The sequence below is a fragment of the Phascolarctos cinereus genome, unplaced genomic scaffold (genome assembly GCF_003287225.1).
Source record: "Phascolarctos cinereus isolate Bilbo 61053 unplaced genomic scaffold, phaCin_HiC Scaffold_4;HRSCAF=312, whole genome shotgun sequence".
In the NCBI taxonomy this organism is placed as follows: Eukaryota; Metazoa; Chordata; class Mammalia; order Diprotodontia; family Phascolarctidae; genus Phascolarctos; species Phascolarctos cinereus.
Genome location: NW_027555847.1, coordinates 465,831,031 through 465,841,260, shown reverse-complemented (window position 1 = coordinate 465,841,260; position 10,230 = coordinate 465,831,031). Strand labels below are relative to the sequence as shown.

General features: G+C 41.2%; 1 non-coding gene across 1 annotated transcript; it reads left to right on the top strand.

Moving 5' to 3' along the window:
- The first annotated feature begins 97 nt into the window (after nucleotides 1-97).
- On the top strand, nucleotides 98-189 carry TRNAY-GUA (transfer RNA tyrosine (anticodon GUA)). Its single transcript is given in 2 exon segments — nucleotides 98-134; nucleotides 154-189. It is a non-coding gene; the product is annotated as a tRNA-Tyr (tRNA).
- Nucleotides 190-10,230: the final 10,041 nt, after the last annotated feature.

The following is a 10,230-nucleotide window of genomic DNA, read 5'->3' as shown; positions in this document are numbered from 1 at the left end:
GGGAGGTGAGAGGGGGAGAGGCCGGAGCGAGCGGAGAGCAGCGGGAGGAAGCGCGGAAGCGCTTTATGGAGGCGCCCTGGGCCCTTGCTCGCGGCTTCCTTCGATAGCTCAGCTGGTAGAGCGGAGGACTGTAGAGGCGCGCTCTCCTTGGTGATCCTTAGGTCGCTGGTTCGATTCCGGCTCGAAGGAAAGGCTTACTTTTTTCGTGTGTTTTTTTTTTTTTAAAAGTTTCTTTAAGAAAGTTTGTTGAGAGCCAGTTGCAGAGGGGCAAGCCAAAGGGGGTGTGGCCTAACGCTGGAAGTCTGCCAGTCAAAGCCGCGGTCAGTGCTCCCTAGGGGACACGCTAAAAATTGTCTCTAGAAGAGGGGAATTAGCTCAAATGGTAGAGCGCTCGCTTAGCATGCGGGAGGTAGCGGATCGATGCCCGCATTCTCCAGGTGCTTTTCTTTCTTCTACTTGATAATCTTTTTTTCGGTGGCCCAGAAGACACAGCTTTACAATTTGCATCGACTCCCTGTTCTTGCTGGAGGACAAATTCAAGGAACTTACCAATTCAAAAACATTTATTAAGCGCCTGCTGTGTACCAGGCACTGTACTATGCGCTGGGGATACAAAGAGGCAACACAGCCCTCCGTCTACTGGGGGTGACTGCATGCAAATAAAAATACACAACTCAAGGTATGCGCAAAATAGGAAATAATTAACAGGGTGGAAGTGACCCGTAGTATGTAGTAGCTACTGGTGGAAAATTTTGCAGGGATGGTGCCTGCAAACACACTTCCCACCTCTCCTCTTTCCCTTCTGCACTTCCCTGTCTGCGGCCCACCATCGTTTTTTTTGTGACCAGTGGCTTACCCTTGGGGACCCCGCTGGTTAGTGTTAGGGGCCTACCACCCTAAGGCTATGTGATTTTCCAGTCACTTAGTGACTTTCCACTTAGCACAGTGTCTGGCACTTAATAAATGTATAAGCATTTATTAATGAATTGGATTAATAAGTGGAACAGCCAAGATGGATGGGGAACCTTTTTTAAAAATCTGTCAATTCAAGAGCCATAGAAGTGAAAAAACAATGGAATATAGTTTTATGTTCTATTTTGTCCAAGAGAGAATATAAAGTATTCAGCTTATTCTGGCTGTCTCATTACTTGGGTGACTCTGGGCAATCCACTTGGGCCCGACTTTCCTTATCAATTCAGAGGTTGGATGAAAGGGCACTTGAGTTTCTTTCCAACTCTAGACCCAAGAGTGTATGACCCACAGAAAATTATAAGTACTAAAATATATACTCAACTCTATGCCATGGTCAGTTAAGGGAGAGAAAAGGAATTAGGGAGAAAGGAGGGGAATCCAGACAGGAGAAGGCAGACAAGTCAGGGAGAAACTGAAACTGCCAGGAGACCTAGGGTAACAAAAGCATGGTAGGAAAGCATTGATCATATGTGGAGCCAATATAGCTGTTCCCAGGCCCTCTTCTCCCTCTACAATTGGCGATCTCATTAGCTTCCATGAATTCAAATGCCATCTCTATGCAAATGATTCCCAAACTTACCTTTCCTGCCCCAATCTCTCTGCTGACCTCCAGTCTTGCGTCTCCAAATACCTTTCAGAAATCTCAAACTGGATGTCCAGCGGACAACTAAACAGCAATTTGTCCAAAATGGAACCCATCATCTTTCTCCTAAACCCTCCTGGCCTCCTTCAGTATTAATGTAGGGGGCAACGCAGTCTTCCCAGTCTCTCAAGCTCACAATTTAGGAGTCCCCCTGGACTCTTCACTCTCTTTCACCCTTCCTCTCCCCCATCCAATTTGTTGTCAATGTCTGTTGATTTCAAGGATGCAGCATCCCTGGGACAAACCTCAATGCAGCCACTAAAGAGATTTTCCTAAAGTGCAAGTCTGAACATGTACCCCACCCCCACCTCCAGTAAACTCCAGTGATTTCCTATTGCCTCCAGAAGCAAATAGAAAATGCTTCGGTGTTCAAACCCTTCATAACCCAGAGCCCCTCCTACCTTTCAAGTCTTCTTATGCCTCACCCTCCAAGAGTACTCTTCAATCCAGTGATACTGGCCTCCAGACTGTTCCACGAACAAGGCTCCATTTCTTGGCTCTGGCCATTCTCTTTAGGAGTCCCCCATGTCTAGAAAGCTCTCCTTCCTCCACTCTGACTACTGACCTCCCAGGCTTCCTTTAACTAAAATCTCACCTTTTACAGGAAACCTTCCTCAACCACTCTAAATTCCAGGGTCTTTTAATTATTTCCTGTTTATCCTGTATATAGCTTGCTTTGTATAGATTTATATATTGTCTCTGCCACTAAGTTGTAAACTCCTGAGTGCTGGGACTGTCTGTTGCCTTTCTTTTGCAGTATCCCCTTGGGGTTAGCAAGGTGCCTGGCACATCGTAGGCTAATCTATGTTTATTGAATTGAATTGAATTGAAATGAATTGAATTGAATTTAGAATCCAAGCCTGGCTGTTTACTACCTATATGACCTTGGGGAAATTAAGTTAACCTCTCCCCAATTATTATTTTATTGAAAACTTAATTTTTTTTAAAAAAGTGATTATTATTTGAGGATACTATGAAGAAGAGAGACCTGTGAAAGTAAATTAGTTATATACTGTGTAAATGTGGGATTTTGAAAGACAAGCAATTTCCCCAGAGCCAGAGGAAGGCTGTCCTGAATGTGTTGGTGGTGACTTCCTAAGAAAGTCAAGAGGGGACCCTCTGGTAGGGAGGACAGATTTCTAGTCAGGACAAATAGATGGGTAGAGTGGTGACCAGCTTAAAGGGATTTTTAGTGAAACTGCCCTGTTTAGAGAGGAACCTTATGTTAGTAAGACAAATCATTTCTGAATGGGAGAGCTCTGAGAACAATCTGCCCAGAAAACCAAACCAAACCAAACCATAAGAATAGGGATATCAGAAAACAGAAAGAACAGAGTGAAGGGAAATGGATTGTAGTGTGGTTGGACTTACACTGACCCTACTTTGAGAAGTACATGTACCACACCCTTCCCTTAGCATTCAAGAAGGGCAGCTAGGTGTTAAAGTGGATAGAGTGCTGGGCCTGGAGTCAGGAAGACTCATGTTTCAACTGTGTGACTCAGTTTCTCATCCTATAAAATGGGCTAGAGAAGGAAATGACATCACTTCAGTATCTTTGCCTAGTGTTAAAAATTATTTCTCTTGGAGACTTAGAGCTCCCCCCCCCAAAACCTTCTGCTTCAGAATTCTTCAGAACATCACTGATATTGAATCTTCTTATCCTGGTCCAACTTAACCCAAACCTGAACTGATTTTTTTCCTATTCAGGCTTGGTTGGAGACAGATACTACTGCCCAGATAGACGAAGGCTGAGAGTGGTCTGGAATGATGGCAGGTTGATATGAGCCCCAGTATATAAAATATATATACATATATGTGTGTGTGTGTGTGTGTGTGTGTGTATACACATAGAGAGAGAGAGAGAGGTATGTAATGCTGTACCCCAAAATCCCAACCCAAGCCAGTTCTGAACTGGCCTCCTTGGGGGGCCCAGTTTTGTACTGAACTCCCATGCAATGCAAGGTTGAGAGAAATTAAGCTGTGGACACATGTACCCCCATTTCCTTTGTCTCTTTATTAGAGCAGACTCTGTTTCAAATTGGTGTTCAGGGTTCACACTAGAAAACCCCAAATGGGGTCACAAAGAGTGGGACACAATTGAAACAACTCAACAACACCCCTATGATGACTGGAGCAGAAGATGTGTACTAGGGAGCAGTGGGAAGTAAGGCTGGATAGGAATTGGGGCTGAGGAGGGTCAATGCCCAACCATCTTTTTACTAAAAGGAATCTTTTGAGTTTAGGCCCCTAAACCTATTTATTCCTTCATTGACTGATTGACTAAAGGTTGACCTGAAGCCAGTGAAGAAAGTTTATGGCCTGCTACTCTCCATAGTGATGAGTGGGGCCCACCTGCACTCTTCCTCTGGCCAGCTATTTCAAGAGTTGGCTGCCCAAGGCCAGGATTAGAGCTGCCAATCAACCAGAGGGAGGGCGTGTGGGGGGAGGGGAGAGTTCCATTTACTGTGTTTAGAGGCTGTCCATTTTGGAGGGAATCACAGTCTTTGGCAGTTACTGCTACTGCTATAGATAGCTTTTACTGGATACCTTTCAGAACGGATGATAAATGCACAGACCACTAGTTAAGGACAGCTTACTGTAGCCCTCGTTGGCCTCCTTTGACTCAGACCCTTACCACTTTTCCTCTTCCCCTCCCCACCCCCAAAAAGGTGTTATTTTTCTGAAAATTTTCCTAGCATAAGTGGTTGTCAAGATTGGGACAAATGTCAGCAACTGGAGGCCTGGAAAGGAGGGAGATCTTTAAGGGGGTAATTTGAGGAAAGTAATGTCTGTCTTATCAATCGATCGTGTGTGTGTGTGTGTGTGTGTGTGTGTGTGTGTGTGTGTGTGTGTGTGTGTGTGTGTGTATTCAGAAATATCTACTTCGGAGATCTATGATTTTACAACTGTGGTTCGATCCATGGTTCAGATAGCAATGTGCTCTTCTCTTCTCCCCTCCATATACTTGAGGAGATGGCCTTCATTATATTGTATTTCCCCTCAGACTCACCTTTTCCAAACTTTTTGCCTAGGAGGCAATCATCTTTCTAATCACGTATATTTGCAATTTTTAACTCCTCACCGTCACTTAATATTTCACATGTACCATCAGTTGCCAGATTTTGATGTTTTTACCCCTACAGCATCTATTCATCCCCTCCTCTCTACTGGAATAGCTACTGTTTTCCCTGCTTCCAGTCTATTCTCTCTAAAACTGCCACCAATGTACTATTATTAAACTGCAGATCATAGGTAGCCCCCATTCAGGAACCGCCAGTGTGTTACCTTGTTGACTCTAGTATCAAATATTATTTCATTTTACCATATCTTTTAAACATTTATAGTTAAAAATCAAATTCTAATTTTAATGCATACATTTATCAAAGTTATTTTAAATGTATAATTTTTAAATGCTGTTGTGTCACAATATACATAACTGTTGTCATAGTGACACAAGTATATAATTTACATATAAGTAAAATGCATATATTGGAGATACAGGCTCATTTTTTTCTCTGACAGCCTGGAACTTTTGCCCTCCTCATTCATACTTCCTGGCTTCCCAGGCTTCCCACAAGTCCCAGCTAAAATCCTACCTTCTGCAAAAAACTATCTCAGACCTCCTTAAGACTAGTGCCTTTCTTTGGTTTAGTATCCCCAGTTTATTCTGTAAATATCTTAATTGCACATAGTTGTTTGCATAGTGTCTCCCTCCATTATACTGAAAGCTCCTTAAAAGCAGGGACTCTCTTTTGCCTTTCTTTTGCTATATACCTAGGGCTTAGCACAGTGCCTGGCACTTAGTAAGTGCTTAATAAATGATTGGGGTGTCTACGTGGCACAGTGATTGGTCCTAGAGTCAGAAGACTCATCTTCCTGAGCTCAAATCTGGCCTCAGACACTTACTAGCTATGTGACCCTGGGCAAGTCACTTAACCCTCTTTGCTTCAGTTTCACTATCTATAAAATGAGCTGGTGAAGGAAATAGCAGACCACTCCAATATATTGCCAAGAAAACCCCAAGTGGGATAACAAAGAGTCAGATATGACTGAAGAATAAATGAAGAAACATAAATATGTGATGACTTGTGATCAAAAATGTTTGGAGGTGGTGCAGTGGATAGAGCTCTGGCTTTGAAGTCAGGAGGACCTGAGTTCAAATTTAGCCTCAGGCCCTTGACACTAGCTGTGTGACCTTGGGCAAGTCACTTAATCCTGATTTCGTTACCAAAAAGCCAAAACAAAAAGTTTGGAGTCCATTGAATTTTTAAGTTCTTCTCCAGCCCTAACATTCTATGAAATATTATTTTAGAGAGTGAGAGTGAATAACTCAGTCTGGCATTTTATGGGATCGTAGATTTAGATCTGGAAGAAGAACCTTTAAGATCTTCTGGTCTGACCCTTTCATTTTACAGATGAGGAAACTAAGGTACACAAAGTTAAATAATTTGCTGAAGGTAGCCAGTGTGAAGGGGCCTCCTTTGTATTCTGTACAAGAGGGGACCCAGCATGCATGCTGCTTTCTCTTGTAATAAATATGTTATTACTAAAGTCTTTTGGAGTTGTGATTCTTGGTTAATACCAAGAGCTAAGCCCAGATTCAACCCCCAGGTTTCTGGCTCTTGAGTCAGTATGTTTGCAGCAAACAACTTCCCCTTCTGCCACTCTCAGTGTTACCAGGATATGCAGCAAAGAAGACTTCAGTATTTCAGATATGGAGTTTCATCTACATGGGTGCTCCCTCCACCAACAAGAGTTGCAACCAAGTCCTCTAAATTAATTTATGTATTTTTAGTTGTCAGCATTCACTTCCAAAAGATTTTGAATTTTGAATTTTCTCCCCCTCCCGCTTCTAAACCCCCCTCTCCGCCCACACCCTGACGGCATACAATCTAATATAGGCTCTACATATACATTCATGTTAAGCATATTTTCCCTATTAGTCATGATGTGAAGAACAATTAGAACTAATGGAAGGAAGGAACCATGAAAATGAAGCTGTAAAACAAAGCAACAAAGGAAAAGGAGAGCAAATAGTATGCTTCCATCTGCATTCAGACTCCATATTTCTTTCTCTGGGTGTGGACAGCAATTTCCATAATGAATCTTTTGGAGTTGTCTTAGATTCTTGCATCACTGCGAAGAGTCAGGTGTATCAAAGTTAGTCATCCCATAATGTGGCTGTTACTTGTGTATGACGTTCTCCTGGCTCTGCTCATTTCATTCTGCATCAGTTCATGTAAGTCTTTCCAGGTTTTTCTGAAGTCTGCCTACTCATCATTTCTTATAGCACCATAGTATTCCATTACATTCATATACCATAGCTTGTTCAGCCATTCCCCAATTGATGGGCATCCCCTCAATTTCCAGTTTTGCCACCACAAAAAGAGCTGCTATAAATATTTTTGTACATGTGGATCCTTTTCCCCTTTTTATGATCTCTTTGGGATACAGACATAGAAGAACTAACTCCTCTATAACTTAGCAGAAAGTCTGGGAGAGTGGCTGCGGACAAAAACATCACCCTCTGGTCAACCTGATGAGGATAGCTGATATTTATACTGTATAGTAACTTTAAATTTGGCAATGTGCTTTAGGTTCAGGGTGTCCCAAAAGTCTTAGTGCACTTCAAAGCCACTAAAGTTCATTTGAGGCCCATAATAACCCTACAGTTATTATTATCCTCATTTTACAGATAAGGAAACTGAGGCCCTGAGATTCTAAGTGACTTGCCTAAGGTCACTTAGATTGTAAATATCTGAAGCAGGATTTGAATTCAGGTGTATACTGGCTTCTACTTCTATACTCTATGTACTATGCCCCTCTGCCTAAATAAACAAACTTACTCAAATATCTTTAAATGCTTAAAGATCTACAATTCCATTTTTGGCATATGACAACCTTCACTGTACTTTAGGAGATAACTTCGTGGGTAGCTGTGACTGAAAAAGTCCTTAAGGTGGTCACCCTTCTGGAGACATGCCTTGCTGCACTTTGCTGGGTTTGTTCTCAGACATGTAGTTGGTCTATTACCAGTCCCACACTTGGAAGTGTTTCTAGCTTGTGTTCCATTCGTATGACCTTTAAGAACCAAGGCTCATTTACCTCCACGATATGGCGACACCAGAACAACACCCCAATGCAAGGGGTTAAACGCAGGTTGTCTTCAGCTCCTGATGTTATATGTGAAAAAGAATCAAGTGGGGGGATCCCAACAATGTGAATAGTTGTGTCTGGGCTTTATAGATTTCTCTTTTTTTTTTTTCCAGCTCCGAAATAGACTTTGACTTAGTATAATTTCAACTCAGATTTTGGTTTAAAGTTAAGAAGGCTCCGGCCATTTCAGAATATGGCTCTTCTTGAGTCAGCTGTTGTTTATTTTTGGCACATGGATCAGCCCAAGAAATATTTAAAGGAATGCATGAAGTGTAACTTTCCCAGGGTTTCTTTAGAGCTCTTTCTTCTGAACTAAACATTATTAACAATAAGTTTGCAGATAGAGCAATTTTCAAATAAAAAAAGCTTTCAGCTAGAGTTTTGCAAACTGTTTACTGAAAGAAATGCCATGATGTAGCTCCTGGATTTATTAAGGATGGGATTTTTTTTCCCCTTTTTTCTTTTACTGTTTGGTTTTTGGAGCCTTGGGCTTGGAGTCAAGAAGGACCTGAATTCAAATCCTGCCAAAGACACTTGGGCCTTGAACCTCCAAAGTGGCATCTGGAAATTTCTATTGTTCTTCTCAACACCTATGCCAAAGCAAAATAATGGTCTAGTTATTTGAACAATTCTTTTAATTACCCAACTAAGGCAGTTAATTAGCCTTGTTCATTATGTTTGATATGCAGTACCAAAGACAGCATGTTAGATACCTTTCATAAAAGATATAGCCTTCATCTTCACTTACTAGTTATGTGATCCTGGGCAAGTCATTTAACTGCTCTGTGCCTCAGTTTCCTCATCTGTAAAACTTATGTAAGGGGAGGTGGTAGAGTTAAACTTTATGACCTCTAAGGTCCCTTGCAGCTCTAAATCTACGTATCTGGGGTCCTTTTTCACTAAAAGGAAGTACCAAGATTGTGAGAATGATAGCCTTAATAAGGGCAAACTCATATCCCTTGTAATGCCTACCACTGTTCCTGGTACATGGTAGGTGCTTAATATTGAACAAATAATGAATGACTAAATGTTTTCAATCATATGTACCCATATGTGTGTGTGTTTTTGTTGTTTGTTAAATTCTCTTTATATGTGCTATGTTCCCTCTGTAGAATATAAGCTCCTTGAGGATAAATTGTTTTGTTCATCTTCTGTCAGCTGCAATACCAAGTATAGTGCCTGGCGCAGAATAGGCTTTTGATAAATGCTTGTTGAATGAATGGATGGATGGATGGATGGATGGATGGATAGATAGATGGCTTCGCTACATGTAGTGTATTGTTAATTTGAATTATTTTGCACTGGTTGCCAGCTCTTGGAAGATAAAGATGACATCTTTTCTGGAGGGTGTCTAACATGCCATCTTTGGCATTGCACACTAAATAGAATGAATGTGGCTCATGAACTGCCTTAGTTGGATTATTTAAAAAATTGTCCCAATAACTAGGACCATTACTGTGTTACAGTATAGGTGCTGAAAACAACAACAGAAATTTCCAGAGGTCATTTCTTGTAGTTAATATATGTTAGTAGAATTTAACTTCAATGCTAGTAGCCTTAAATCAACAAATAAGGATAAAGGAAAGACCATTGGCCATTCTGGGTTATCAGTTATTAAGTGAATGCAGGCTTATTTTAGTAAATGCACCCCCTGATAAATTCCTATGGCTCATTTTATTTTTAGAACCTAGAAGAAAAGGCAGTGATAAACTGGTCACTGTTATCCACGGACACAAACTTTTTTTTCTTTTCCTTTCATGGGTGGTTCTGAGTTTGAAGTTTTAGCTGAAATATTTACTGGTTATACAATTGTTTTGCAAATGCTAGCAAATACCAGCACAGATGGCTTTGACCTGAGAGTAGACGTCGCATGTCAAAAGTAATCTGGGAAACAGTCATTTTAAAAATAACCCTGAAAGAAGCGTCTAGTTCAAAGGGTTGTATGTGTCTCAAAAACAGCTATCAACACAGGGAGGGCTGGGAGCTGAGATATATTTGGATTACATTCAATTTAGGAGAACTGTACTCCCATTATTACTGACCAATAACATCGAAACCTCTTGCCAGCTGTACAGCGAGGAGAAAATAACCTTCTCCTTAGCTTACATGCATGCCAGTTGGAAACTTACCACCAGCCTCAAACCCCGTGACAACAAGTTCCAAGGTACTGTCCAGGACCTGGTTTGGTTTTTTTGTTTTTGTTTTTATTGCTGTTTTGTCATCTTGAATATTTTTTAAATAAGTGGCCCATGAACTAGGGCTTGGAGATCTTTTACTTTATAGAGATTTTTGTCAGGTTGCCATCTGCTCTGAGAGTTTGTAATCATTTGAAAGCCAAGGACCGTAACAAGTGTAAGTATCTATAATGAAGCAGACCCTCTTAAATGACCAAAGTTATGGCACTAGACTGATTCTTTTCTTTTTTTCTTGTTAAGGAGATTCTCCTCCCTCAGAAGAAA